Raw genomic sequence first — 15,228 nt, 5'->3', positions numbered from 1 at the left:
AATAACCCTGGAGGGTGGCGTCATACGCCCCTTTCCAGGACGGTCTTATTTCAATTCCGGAGTGTGGTACTCGAAGGATTGAGGACTTGAGAGTTCTACCCGGAGGGTCTACAACCACCGTTCATTGGCTACGCCAGACTCACTGACGCAGCCATGACTAGAGATGACAAGGTCCCTAAGGAGACAGTCCTCTACTCACGTGACCAGGCTCAAAGAGAATGGCTCAGGTGTTTAGAGGACATGGATTGTTCTAACACGAAAATTCAACCTTTCAAGAGTCCCTTCACCATTTTCACAATGGAAGAGGGAACTCCGCTTCCCTTCCTTACCAAAATAGCTACGGTCACTATCCCGGCGGCCCAGAAGGGGGAGTCGTTGCACAGCTAAGGGAAGCAGACCCCACATCTCCTTTGCTCCCTTCACTCGGAGAATTGTGGGAAGATTTACCCCCAAAACACTTTCCTTTTTGCGGGCAAACTCAAGCCCAGACTGTGCTATGGATCAGTTTGGTGAGAAGCTGCCTAGACTTCCGGACAGCCTCATTCAGGCTGAATTTGAGGCCAAGACTAGGCTAGCCAGGTCCATTAACACCATGGCAATGACGGAAGTGGCAACCATTTCTTACGGCTCTGAGCCACTCTTTAAGCTTCTCACCAAGTCACTGACGCAAACAGTTCAGTCTGACATGTTTGAGTTTGCTACAGCCAGAACTAACTGTCGGAAGCATGTCCTCCAGGAAGCAACTATTCGTCATGAGCGAATAAGTTGCTTTCATCCAACATCTGGGAGCAGACCTCTTCCCTGAGCATGGTAAAGGAGGGGTCCAGGCGGAAGCGACAAGGCTTAACCAAAGCCTTAAGGATCGTGGGGTATCACCGCAAAGAGACGCCAAGACCAATCAGCAAGGGGTAAGGCTCAGAGGAAACCCAGACGTTTTCAGCCTTACCAGAAAAAGCAACAACGCTTCGCCCAGGCTGTTTCGACTGTTCCGTTGGTACAGTCAGCCCAACCCTCTACCTCCAAGGCTCAATCACAGCCCATCTACGTGATTCCCCCAGCCTCAACCTTCCACCTCTTACGCTGTCTCCCCAGCCTTCAACCAAGTGTTCGAAGGCCAGGCCTTTCAGCAGTATGACCGCTCGGGTAGGGGAGGCAGAGGTAAGGGTATCCTTTCGTCAGAAAGGATCAGGAAGGTCTCTTAACAGGGGAAAACACTTCCGGGGAGGCCGCGGAGGTTACCAGCAGCAATGAGAACTTGAAGGTAGGAGGGAGGCTGTTTCTCTTCCGGCACCGGTGGGGATTCAGCAAGTGGGCACAAAGTATTGTGTCGAAAGGCCTGGGTTGGAGTTGGATTGCGAATCCGCCTCCACCCACCCACCTTTCCTTCCTTCAACTTCCATCAAAAGAATTGACGGAGTATGCGGAGGACCTCCTTCAGAAAGGAGCAATAGCGAGAGTCAACAGATTAAAATTTCAAGGGCGCTTATTCAGCGTTCCAAAGAAAGGCTCACAAAAAAGAAGGGTAATCTTAGACTTATCCCGTTTAAACTTGGCCATTCGCTGCGACAAGTTCAAAAATGCTCACCATCTCGCAGGTGCGGACCTTAACTTCCCCGTGGGGCCGTCACCACCTCTATCGATCTTACAGACGCATACTATCATATCCCTATTGCAAGACACTTCGCCCTTATCTGGGCTTCAAGATAGGAGATCAAGCATTCTCCTTCAAGGTAGTTCCCTTCGGTCTGAATGTGGAACACCCAGGGTGTTCACGAAAGTTGGCGGAAGTAGTCGTCCAACAACTGAGGTCTCAGGGGATAATGGTAGTAGCGTATCTCGACGATTGGTTGATTTGGGCTCCAACAGTCGAGGAATGTCGCAAAGCCACACTGAAAGTAATCCAGTTCCTAGAGTATCTGGGTTCAAGATAAACAGGACAAAATCAAGACTCACTCCGGAGTCCAACTTTCAGTGGCTGGGCATTCAATGGAATCTATCCTCCCATACTCTGTCGATTCCATCAGCCAAGAGAAAGGAAATAGCGAAGTCAGTAAAGCAATTTCTAGGACACAAACTTGCTTCAAGGAGAAGCCGGAAAGAATCCTGGGTTCACTCCAATTTGCATCAGTGACAACCATCTTGATGAAAGCCAAACTGAAAGACCTAACCAGAATCTGGCGCTCACGAGCAAATGTCAGATCCAGGGACAAGTTGTCATCAGTCCCACAGATTCTACGGAATCGTCTACGCCCTTGGGCAAAAGTGAAGAACCTGTCAATATCAGTACCCCTTCAGTTTCCTCCTCCGGGGATTACCATCCACACAGACGCTTCATTAAGCGGCTGGGGAGGATATTCTCAGTTCAAGAAGGTTCAAGGAACCTGGTCACCCCAGTTCCGCCAGCTTCACATAAACGTACTAGAAGCGATGGCAGTGTTCTTGACTCTGAAAAGGTTACGTCCGCCAAAGAACTCCCACATAAAGCTAGTTCTGGACAGCGCAGTGGTAGTCCATTGCGTAAACAGGGGAGGCTCCAAGTCACGACATCTGAATCATGTCATGGTAGCCATCTTCTCCCTGGCGGACAAGTTCAGTTGGCACCTCTCCTCCACCCATATAGCTGGAGTGAGAAAACGTCATAGCAGATGCTCTATCCCGCGCAGTTCCTCTGGAGTCGGAATGGTCACTGGACAACAGTTCGTTCCAATGGATTCTCCGGAGGGTTCCAGGTCTACAAGTAGATCTATTCGCATCTCAAGCGAACCACAAACTCCCATGTTATGTGGCCCCCAACCTGGACCCTCTGGCCTATGCCACGGACGCCCTGTCCATAGATTGGAACAACTGGGAGAAGATTTATGTCTTTCCTCCAGTGAATCTTCTCCTGAAGGTGCTGAACAAACTCAGGACGTTCAAGGGTCAAGTAGCTCTAGTAGCCCCAGACTGGCCGAAGAGCAATTGGTACCCTCTGATTCTGGAACTGGGTCTTCGTCCTCTTCGAATTCCCAATCCCAGGCTCTCCCAGTCAGTACAAACGAAGACTGTGTTCGCTTCCTCAGGAATTCTCAAAACCCTAACTTTATGGACTTCATGAAGTCTGGTATTACCATCACAGCATTCTAGGATGTGCAAGTGCTATTGTAGTACAAATTTTACTTGGTGTCTCCGATGTTGGATGGACATCCTGTCTCCCCCTCCCCTTCCCCCTTCCCCCCACTCATTGTGGGGTGTCTCTCAGGGGGTAACTACCCACTAAAATGTCTGGTATTACCACCACAAAACTCTAGGATGTGCAGAACTATTGTAGTACAGATTTTACTTGGTATCTCCATGTTAGATGCAGATCCTGTCTCCCCCTCCCCCTCCCCACCCGTTGTGGGGTGTCTGTCAGGGGGTAACCACCCACTAAAATGTCTGGCATTACCATCACAGCATTCTAGGATGTGCAGTGCAATTGTAGTACAAATTTTACTTGGTATCTCCAATGTTGGATGCAGATCCTGTCTCCCCCTCCCCACTCGTTGTGGGGCGTCTGTGAGGGGGTAACCACCCACTAAAACGTCTGTCATTACCACCACAGTATTCTAGGATGTGCAGTGCTATTGTAGTGTAAATTTTACTCGGTATCTCCTAAGTTGGATCTAGATCCAATTAAACCCACCTTTTCAGTGCGTCTGTCAGGGGGAACCCACCCTCCAAAATGTCTGTCACTGGTCATTCTATAATCAGTAGAGTCTGCAGATATATTATATATTAGTTTCATCTGGTATCTCATATACTGGATCTAGACCCAAAATCTAACGAGCAATTAGTGGTGCTTGTTAAGTAAGCCACCCATATATTTTTGGCAGACAGTCAGTTTCACAGTTTACAAGTCTACTCCTAAATACCGGTAGGGGTTACAGTCGGTATCTCGTTCGTTATATCTCAATGGTCCGGGCTGCCGGTCTAAGAGTATCTTCCAAATCATAGATGAAGACAATCGCACAACCTTTCATTATCTTCCGATCTCATATGAAGGCAGTCACACTTTTCCTGGCACATGAGGGCCAGATTCTGTTTACCTCTTACAGTTACAATTTCAGGATTTAGATCTACCACAGACTCAAACTGTAACAGGCCCTAACTTCATTCCAACTGTCGTCTGGAAAAGCTGGGCTGTGCAAGGAATCTTCTCAGGTTCTTTCTTATTCAGGTTTTGAGTGCAGTTAGGGAGAGATAGTAGGCCACAGAGAGTATCCTAACAAAGTCCTTATCTCAGAAAACATATGCTGGATTTAAGGAGGACTTATTCCTATATTTATTAGGAAACCTTTTGATTGGAGTCTGTCGACTACCACTCTCAGGTGTCCTCAGCACTCTTCTCTGGTGGCTCCCCAGATTAGCCAGTCAGCTAGGTAGGCCATCAGTTAAATTCCATCTTTCCTCAGCACCCATAGAATAAATACAAAAGCACTGTATATAGAAAATTTTATGCAAAGTGTTTGTTCAAGGTCAAAGATCACCCTTCATTCTGGGCAATCCTTCTTGCAACACTGAAATGATGGTAAATAAACACATCTTTTCCCCAGGCCCCTTTTAAAAGTGATACTCATTTAGATGAGGGGGAAAGTGAGACAATCCCTAGCCTATTGAAAATTATACTGTCCTCACTGGATGTGATGGTATAAAAGACAGCCCCCTTGCCTTTAGTACACAGTCCTCACAGTCCTTGAGTTGATATTCCTTTTCCCTGGCAGAAGCTTCTTGTCCACTTTGAAAAGGGTGCTGCAGCTATTGTTGTCCTTTCTTCTGTTAGTGGATGGATAATTTAGTTGTGACTAGAGACTTGTATGGCTCTGATTCATACAGCACTTTCTGAGATTAGGAAAAGTAAACTTTCAGGAACAGCATATATTGTGCAATGCTGTTGTCGGGCTTGTTCAGTTAGTTGTGTGTCAACAGACACACACACATGTAATATATATATATATATAGATATATATATATATATATATATATATATATATATATATATATATATATATGGAATTTTTATTCTAAAATTAATATTAATAATACTTACCTGTATAATTTATCTAGCCCTAAATCCAAAAAAAACAGCCACCAAAATCTTACCCACATTGGCAACCCTGTTACCTCCTATTCTGTCCGCCAGTTGGCAACACTGTCGTTGACAGATACGAAAAACCTTCCCTCAAATCAGTTGTGATAGGCAGATCGTGGGGTAGGATGGGTGGGACTAGATAAATTATACAGGTAAGTATTATTAATATTAATTTTAGAATAAAAATTCCATATTAATAAACATTACCTTAATATAATTTATCTAGCCCGATTAACCACATTGAAAAGGAGGAGGGAATCTGAATACAATTTCCCCTTCGGACAGAATAGGAGAAAACAAACAAAGAATATATATCATAGGCAGTCAAAACTCAACCCAAGGTCAAAGATACTAACAACTCAAAGTCTCCTACCATAATGCCACCAACTGCGCAGGGTAGCACAGGACAAGGAGTAAGTGCATAGTCAGTCCGTCTGTACTAAAGTCAGGTGCCCGACCAGGTGACCAGTCAGACGAATTGCGGACAGCAAGGCTGCACCCTGAAGACTATCAAGCACTATTCTTTCCCTAAAGGATGAGTGTCTGGACTGTCTGGGCGATTCAAAGCTAAGCAAACCTTGGGGGTGTATCAACGCAACCCGAAGTCGCCAGCAACGAATCGGCTCATGAGCAACTCCTAACTCGAGCTTTCTGGTGCCAAGAGAAAAGGAGAGCGGAGCAAAAAGGCGATTCAGTCCCGAAGGACGAATGCCTGACAGTCCAACCTGGTCTCGTGTTACACGATCATCGGGGGTGTATCAACGCAACCGACTTCGTCAACAAGAAACTCAGGGCTACTAAATGTCGCCTGATCTCACACGAGTGTCTGACTCCGAGAATGACAGGTGAGACAAAAAGTAGATGGTGAGCGAGTCACCAGATTACAGCAGACGATCCATCGACTAATTCCCTGTCCAGGACAGTGGAAGAAGCAGGAGTCGTCAGGACAAGCGAACCAGTGGCTAGTCCTAGGTCAGCATCGACTCTGGGAGAAGCGTAGTCGCCAGTGCCGACAACCCAGTGGCTGGAACCATTTCACACTGAAAAATGGAAGCAGCATGAGTTGCCAAGCAGTCAGTCCTTGTCATCAAAAACACCTAAATACCAAACTGCCTAATTCCATTATAACTACGTCAAAAACTGCCATGGGTTATAATACAAAAACAAAAAATATATACAACAAAACAAAAATTAATGAATAATATACAGGTAGCAACCAAACGTAAAACAGGAAGACTACCTAATTCTCCTGTCTGACGACCTGTCCTGCCATCACCAACGGGCCCAAAGACGAAGGTCGCCTAGAACTAGAGAAATATCCCTCAAGTAAAAAATGAGGCAAAAACAGAATTAGAACGCCAAGTCGCCGCCTCAAGCACCTTGGCGACTGAGACGTTCTTCATAAAAGCTACTGATGTAGCAACTGCTCTAATACTGTGTGCTCTCGGCGTCTGGTCTTCCCCCAGCAGCCGAACCACCAGTTTTAACGATCAGATCTCTGAGAAAAAAGGATACACCATTCTTTGAAATAGGTCTCTTGACATTTCGTGGGTGAAACAAACAGATGACGGGGACGACCCTGAATGTCCTTCGTGCGGCGTAAAGAAATAACATGAGAGCGCCCCTAACAGGGCAAAGAACTAATTCCTCATTTAAATTACCAACAAAGTCGACCAGCGACTTCAGTACAAAAGACCTGGGAATGGGATTATCAGACGATTCAGTCTTTGCGACAATTCAGGAAGGTATGACAAAATCATGTCTTGTCCAGATTCTGGCAACCAGAAAAGAGAGTGCTTGCAGTTCACCCACCCTCTGGCCTGTAGCCAGTGAGACAAGGAAGAGTGTCTTAGAAGAGAGGTCCCTAAATTTGGCAGAATTCAGAGGCTCAAACGGAGGGAACCTTAAGGCTTGAAGGACTTTGTTAACGTCCCATGTCGGAGGCGAACACTGCGGCCTGGGTCGAGATAGGGAAAAAGATCGAAGTAAATCTCTAATGACATAAGATGAAGAGATCTCAGGAAGCCTGCCTTAAAAAACATAGGAAAGCATAGACCTATAAAACCCTTAATGCACGAAGGTGACAGGGCCCTGTCATGATGTAAATGAACTAAAAACTCCGCTACGTTTCGGTAAGGAAGGTCTAGAAATTGAATGTCCTTGAGACTTACACCAACGTCTGTAAACCGACCATTTAGCCTGATATTTACTCTGGTTGATTGCCGCCTGGCAAGAGCCAACTGTCGCGCCACTCTGGAGGAGAACCCTTCGTGCTTGGAGAACCTCCTGACAGTCTCCAGGCATGAAGATGAAGCATGTGGAGCCTCTGATGGAAACCGATGAAAATGGGGTTGTTTGAGAAGATCTGGTCTCTCTGGCAGGCGAATGGGGGGTTCCACCAGTGCTTCCAGAAGGTCGGGAAACCACTCCTTCTGTGGCCAGAAGGGGGCGATCAAGGTGAGATCCAGACGCTTGGTTGCCCTCACTTTGTTGAGGACTGACCTCACCAGAGAGAACGGAGGAAAAGCATAGGCTTGAAGTCCCTCCAGTCTGCAAAAGAGAGTCTGTCCCGGCACTCTGAGGAGTCTGGTAAGAGGGGCGAAGAATATCTGGCACCGAAAATTCAGTGGGGTGGCAACAGATCGACTGTGACAGGCCATTTCTTCCTGAGGCTGTCGAAGACTTCCTGGCAAAGTGTCCCACGCGACCCTTGAAATTCGTTCGGTCTCGACAAGGCGTCTGCTAAGACGTTGTGATGGCCCAGGATAAACTGAGGGACCAACGTAATCCCCTGTCTTCTGCCCACACAGGATTGATCGGCTTCTTGAGTGAGAAGATCCGACTGTGTGCCGCCTTGGTTTCTCAAGTACGAGACTCTGTGGTGTTGTCGACAAAGATCGCGACAACCGACTCCAACAGTTGTTCCTGAAATGAAAGAAGGCCTAGGTACACTGCCTCAGTTCCCTCCAATTTATTGACATGCTCCTCTCCTCCTCTAACCAAAGGCCCGAAGCGGCTTCGGAGCCCAGGTGTGCGCCCCAACCTTGATCCGAGGCGTCTGACCAAAACATTAGGTCCGGAGGAACCGAAAGAAGAGATGTCCCTGACTTGAGGCGGTGAACTTGCATCCACCAACGGAGATCCTTCTGACATTGTGGAGAAGAGGCGACTATCGTGTCCTCGGACACGAAATCCATGACTGGCGAAGTGTCGACTGAAGGGACCTCATTCTGAGACGACCTCCGGGAACCAGTTGGATGAGGGATGACAAATGGCCCAGGAGAGACCTCCAAAGAGAAACTGGCTGCGTTACGGAGGACAAAAATTCTTCGATCAGACTCAGAAGCTTGTTTATCCGTTTCTGAGCGGGAGAAGCCCTCAAAATCTGGGAATTCAAAAACAATCCCCAGATAAGTCATGATCTGGCAAGGGATTAGATTGGACTTGTCGAAGTTGACAAGAATGCCCAACTCGACACAAAGAGACAGAACTATCTCCCTCGACCGGAGACATTTCTCTAGAGATTCGGCCTGGACTAGCCAATCGTCCAGATACCGAAGCATCCTTACGTTTAACTGATGCAGAATAGCTGAAACAGGAGCCATCACCCGAGAAAAGACCTGTGGAGCAGTGGTGAGGCCGAAACAAAGGGTCTGAAACTGGAAAACTCCCGAGTCCATGAAAAACCGAAGGTAATGTCTGCTTCTTGGATGGATGGGGATTTGCAGATAAGCATCCTGCAGATCGATGGAAATCATCCCAGTCCCCCCTCCTGACGGATGAAAGAACAGTCTGGACCGTCTCCATCCTGAACTTGGACTTTAGAATGAACTTGTTCAAAACCGAAAGATCTATGATGGGGCGCCAGGCACCCGAGGCCGAGAAGGAGGAGCTCGCTCTATGGCATCCTTCTCCAAGAGGGCCGAAAGCTCCTTCTCCAAGGCTTGACCCCTGATTGAGTGAGGGGAATAACTGCTGAACTCGAGAGGACGATTGGAAAGTGGAGGTCTGGAAAACAAAAGGGATCTCGTAACCTTCCTTCAGGACCTCCACCACCCAAGCATCCACCGCTCTCCCCTGCCAAGCTGACCAATGGCGGGAGAGACAAGCTCCTACTGCGGTCTCCAGGCGAGGTGATGACTCCTACTTCCGAAAATTCTTACGCAGAGACAAGGAAGAAGAAGAAGAAGAAGAAGGTCCTCCTGGAGGTTGAGCTCTTTCTCTGCCCTTAGAGCCACGCCAAGAACCTCTCCCGCGTTTCAAAGGGTGAGCACCAGAGGATGAAGAAGAGGCACCCAGCAAGCTGAGATGTACTCTGGAAAAAAGAGCCAGAAGGAGGTTGTTGGGCTGGAGCAGAAGGTACAGATCTGGTCCTAAACTTACGCTTACTCCTTGAAGGAACGGGAGGAAGACCAGAGGAAAAAGCTCTTGATAAGGCCCCAGTGAGCTTGGGAAGAGGCATCACCTGATGTTCCTTCAAAACCTCAGAAAGCACAGAAATATCGAAAAGAAAAATCGCCAAAAGGAGAAGAGGACAACAGACGGGTTCTCTGAATCTCCGATACAGAGGAGGGTAACTGCGACAAATACAGGTTACGCCTTAGAGAAACAAGAAAGGCCTGCATTGAAGCAGCAAGCTCGTTCTGATGTACAGAAGCGATTGAAATGGATGAGCAGAATTTCTCAAAAAAGAGGAGCATCAGGAGGAACAAAACCCGGAGTCCTTGATATACATTAAAGCCCTCCGAGGACCCAAATATTGAAGGATTGAGCTTCTTGTAAGGAGCTCATAACAGCCTCCATAGCAATAAAATCTTCAATTGAGACAGAGACCGAAGCCTTAGAAGGCAAGGGTTTGACTTGAAAGTCGGACAAAATCAGGATTTGGCTTGGGGGGTCGAGAGAATGAAGAATCATCCGCCACCTGGTAAACTCACCGGTGTCGTAGAAGAGAAGAGAGCTTCCTCTTTCCTTCCCCGATCACCTTCGAAAGTTAGCGGCAACGTCCGCCCTCACTCTCGCGAACCTCTGGGTCAAAGGGAAAACGTAAAAATTCCGTGACCGGGAAGGACCGTCAAGAAAAAATCCCTTCTGTAATACAACGAGGCGGAGGCTGCTTCTGCTCTTTAGGCCTCGCCTGAGGAAGAAAACTCAAAATTAAATAAAAAAGTTTCTTGAATTCTACATCATGACATCCATTCGAGGAAACATCAATATCACACGAATCCGCGTCATCATCATCATCATCGTCAGATCCTAACTTAGAAACTTCCTCTGAAGTAAAATCCTGACGACTAGCTATCTTAGGTCTGACACTAATATCCCTCCCCCCTCCCCCCTTCTCACCTAAATAAGCGCCCTTTGGCACTGTTACGGGACTAACAGGGGACACGTTGGGTAAAGATTCGTTAGGCACCTGCCCGGACCGGATCCCCCCTAGGCCTTCGCCACGACGGGGTTCACAAGCCGGGGTATCTGTCGCACCGTTACCCATGGTGCTGTCGACAGGTACTGACGAGGAGCTGAAAATGAATCTAAAAGTGTGTAAGACATTCTAGTAAAGGCTTCTTGAAAATTCTCTGACAGATTGTTAAAACTTAGCAGAAATATCTCTATCTAGACTAAGCTGTAATTTCTTAAAAATTCTGTTTCCAGGTAGTTTCCATTGCCAAAATCTTCGAATCTACATCAGAAATAACTTCACTAATTACCGGTTGTACAGGGGGCAAAACATCAATTAATTCGGAGTCGGAGTCGTACGATACCGAAACCGAAGAGCCAGAATCATGAGCGCCCAAGTCAAAAGAATTCGTTAGATACAGTTCTAGCAATCGATTTCTTTTTCTCCTTAACCGATCTTTTACGCTGCAAGATTGTTTGGCGTTTCATATAAGCAGTCATATCCTCGTCAGACCAGGGCTTACAAACATCACAACGAGAAGTCAAGTTACAAACCTGTCCACGACAAGAGCTACAAATGTCATGTGGTTCATACTCCCTGCTACTCATCCTTGTCCCACAAACCGGGCAGTTCCTGATGTTGCTGGCAGAAGGAAGCATCGTAATTCTTGGTAATCCATTGTAGAATTGGACAGGTCAGTAGTTCCGGGTCGCGCAAAAGTTCGTAATTTAAAATAAGAAAACCACTACAGAAATCAAAGTTAATTCACTATTTCGTGATGTAATGCGTGAGTGGTAATTCTATAAAGTCTCATTTAACAAATAATGAAAGCTTTAAAGGCACAAAAATGTTTAAGGAAATTTATAAAGAGCAGCCGTGATGTAAAAACCACGAGCGCTCGTTAACAACCGATTTGAGGGAAGGTTTTTCGTATCTGTCAACGACAGTGTTTGCCAACTGGCGGACAGAATAGGAGGTAACAGGGTTGCCAATGTGGTAAATTTTGGTGCGGTTTTTGGGGATTTAGGGCTAGATAAATTATATTAAGGTAATGTAATATATATATATATATATATATATATATATATATATATATATATATATATAGATATATTATTATATATAATATATATATATATATATATTATATGGGGATTTGACGTAAGAAAAATCTATTTCTGGGCGATTGGCTCGTGTCGCCAGCGAAATATCCTGTAATCTATTATTTCTAGGGTAAATGTACTAACACCTACCAGAGAATAAATAAATAAAGAAAAAGGTCAGTACAACTGACTCGCTCACCCTCCAAGAGGGTGTCGGTATGAACACTATGGCGAGTGAGACCACTACCACGAGCCGAATGCCAATAGAATTCTCCCACTACAAAATCCCACAAGAGGAGAGCCGACCCACAGAGGGCAGCAACTATACTACTCCATCCCATGCTGCCGACTGCTGCGCCTACTGGTGGCCATCCTGAAGTTAGCAGACAATCTTGGGCGATGGGATGGGTAGGGCGGGATTTCGCTGGCGACACGAGCCAATCGCCCAGAAATAGATTTTTCCTTACGTCAAAATCCCTTTTCTGGGCTCAGCTCGTGTCGCTGCGCGAAATCGTACCAGAGAAATAGCACAAGATTGTAAACAAAAATCAACAAAACAAAAAGAGGTCTCAAATAAAAGGTAAAATAAAATAAAAGAATATAATTGCTAATAAGGATACATATACACAATGATACAAAATAGAAATATTGCTTAAATAAACTTAATTCTAATAATATTTCTTAACTTAAGGTAATTTACATATATACAGGGGTATGGCATATATGTACCAAAATGGTATCTGTGTAAGGATATGTATCAAAAATCCAGAGCAATTAAAATAATAAGTTGAACAAAACAAACTCAACAATAATAATATATAAAGGAATGTATATAACTTAATATACAAAACCCGTAACCATTACAAATAAGATGTATCCCCTAGCATAAAAATAAGGGGATTGACATCCAAGAGATCAATATACACAATCAATTGTGAGTGACCCCTAGCAAAAAAATAAGGGACACCCACCACATCATCTAAAAGCAGCTAAGACACAAGGTAACCGTAGATGAACAAGGCAGGAATAGACGAACTGTTGGGTGAGGTAGGTAGAAAGGAGGACTGGATCTTCTACTAAAGATTAGGCAGAGTCGGGGGAAACTATGTTACCCGCTGCTACTGCTGAAAATTTCAGAGCTTCCAAGGACTTTAAGTAATGACGTTTAAATACTGTCGGCGATTTCCATCCAGTATATTTTTTCAACTCATCGAAGTTCATATGTTGGAAATAGTTAATTGAGGTGGCTACTGCCCTAACATCATGTGCTTTGGAAAAGAGTCAGGATTGGCTTGTTTAATGAAGTACAGGATTTGCTGCCTGATGCCTTTAATAGATAAAGTACCACCTTTTTCTCTCTTAAAAGAGAGGACCCGATGAGGATGGAGGAGGTCCTAGACAGAAAGGCTCGTAAAGTCGAAAACTGGGCAAAGAGATACATCTTGTGGAAGGGTAGTACCTTCCATGGTTCCCACCTCATCAAGGATCTTCATTCTTAGCTATAAAACTACGTTCCGGAGAAAGTAGCACTTCCCCTGTGGGAAGGAACTGAATATGATCCGGATCTCTGGATAAAGCCGACAGTTCTGAAATTCTAGCTCCTGAGGCCAAGCTTAATAAAAATAGAGTTTTTCTTAAGAGCATTATAAACGAGCCATGTGTCATTATCAGTTTCTGAAGCCAGCTTTAGAACATCGTTTAAGAACCATGATACTGACGTAGGCCTTACAGAAGGTCTAAGTCTAGCACACGCCTTGGGAATAGACGAGAAGTAGGAATCTGTCAAGTCTATGTTGAAACCAAATTGAAAAATCTTTTTCAAGGCTGACTTGTTTGTCGTAATCGTGCTAGCTGCTAAGCCTTTTTCAAATAAGGATCTGAAAAGGATATAGCTGAATTGATTGTCATGATCCTAATATCTGATTCTCTCAGGAAGGTTGCTAACTTTTTGACAGCAGCATCATACTGTCTGAAAGTTGAATCTCTTTTATCGGGATTCCAAGAATGAGATATTTTGTAGGGTCAATATTCGCATTCCTTTTCGCTGCAAACTTCATGAAATCCATAAAGTTAGGGTTTTGAGAATCCCTGAGGAAGCGAACACAGTCTTCGTTTGTACTGACTGGAGAGCCTGGGACTGGGAATCCGAAGAGGGCGAAGACCCAGTTCCAGAATTAGAGGGTACCAATTGCTCTTCGGCCAGTCTGGGGCTACTAGAGCCACTTGACCATTGAATGTCCTGAGTTTGTTCAATACCTTCATGAGAAGATTCACTGGAGGAAAGACATAAATCTTCTCCCAGTTTGTTCCAGTCTAGAGCCAGGGCGTCCGTGGCATAGGCCAGAGGGGGTCCAGGTTGGGGGCACATAAAATGGGCGGAGTTGTGGTTCGCTTGAGATGCGAAGAGATCCACTTGTAGGCCTGGAACTCTCTGAAGAATCCATTGGAACGAACTGTTGTCCAGTGACCATCCGACTCTAGAGGTACTGATCGGGATAGAGCATCTGCTATGACGTTTCTCACTCCAGCTATATGGGTGGAGGAGAGATGCCAACTGAACTTGTCCGCCAGGGAGAAGATGGCTACCATGACATGATTTAGATGACGTGATTTGGAGCCTCCTCTGTTTATACAATGTACTACCACTGCGCTGTCCAAGACTAGCTTTATATGGGAGTACTTTGGCGGACGTAACCTTTTTAGAGTCAAGAACACTGCCATTGCTTCCAGTACGTTTATATGGAACTGACGGAACTGAGGTGACCACGTTCCTTGAACTTTCTTGAACTGGGAATATCCTCCCCAACCGCTTAATGAAGCGTCTGTGTGGATGGTAATCCCGGTGGAGGAAACTGAAGGGGCACTGATATCGACAAGTTTCTTGACTTTCGCCCACGCCGGAGTCGATTCCGTTAGAATCTGAGGGACTGAGGATAATTTGTCCCTGGACCTGACATTTGCTCGTGAGCGCCAGATTCTGGTTAGGTCTTTCAGTTTGGCTTTCATCCAGGATGTTTGTCACTGATGCAAACTGGAGTGAACCCAGGATCCTTTCCTGAGTTCTTCTTGACGCCAGTTTGTGACTCAGAAAAATTGCTTGACTGACTTCGCTATTTCTTTCCTCTTGGCTGATGGAATCGACAGAGTATGGGAGGATAGATTCCATTGAATGCCCAGCCACTGAAAGTTTGACTCTGGAGTGAGTCTTGACTTGGTCCTGTTTATCTTGAAGCCTAGATATTCCAGGAACTGAATCACTTTCAGTGTTGCTCTGTTGCATTCCTCGACTGTTGAAGCCCAGATCAACCAATCGTCGAGATACGCTACTACCATAACCCCTTGCGATCTTAGTTGTTGAACTACTACTTCCGCCAGCTTCGTGAACACACCTGGGTGCTACGTTGAGCCCGAAAGGAACTACCTTGAAGGAGAATGTCTGGTCTCCTATCTTGAAGCCCAGATACAGGACGGAAAGTGTCTGCAATAGGATATGATAGTAAGCGTCTGTAAGATCGATAGAGGTGGTGACGGCCCCACGGGGAAGTAAGGTCCGCACCTGCGAGATCGTGAGCATCTTGAACTTGTCGCAGCGAATGGCTAAGTTAAGCGGGACAAGT

The 15,228-nt window shown here is 45.8% G+C and overlaps 1 protein-coding gene across 1 annotated transcript in view; it reads left to right on the top strand.

Annotated features, from left to right (window-relative positions):
• The window catches only part of LOC135217463 (polyphosphoinositide phosphatase-like), a 333,908-nt gene that overhangs the window by 274,069 nt on the left and 44,611 nt on the right, over positions 1–15,228 (top strand). The gene's annotated exons all lie outside the window — the stretch shown is intronic.

This window comes from Macrobrachium nipponense, chromosome 7 (assembly GCF_015104395.2).
Source record: "Macrobrachium nipponense isolate FS-2020 chromosome 7, ASM1510439v2, whole genome shotgun sequence".
In the NCBI taxonomy this organism is placed as follows: Eukaryota; Metazoa; Arthropoda; class Malacostraca; order Decapoda; family Palaemonidae; genus Macrobrachium; species Macrobrachium nipponense.
This window is presented reverse-complemented; position numbering and strand designations above follow the sequence as displayed.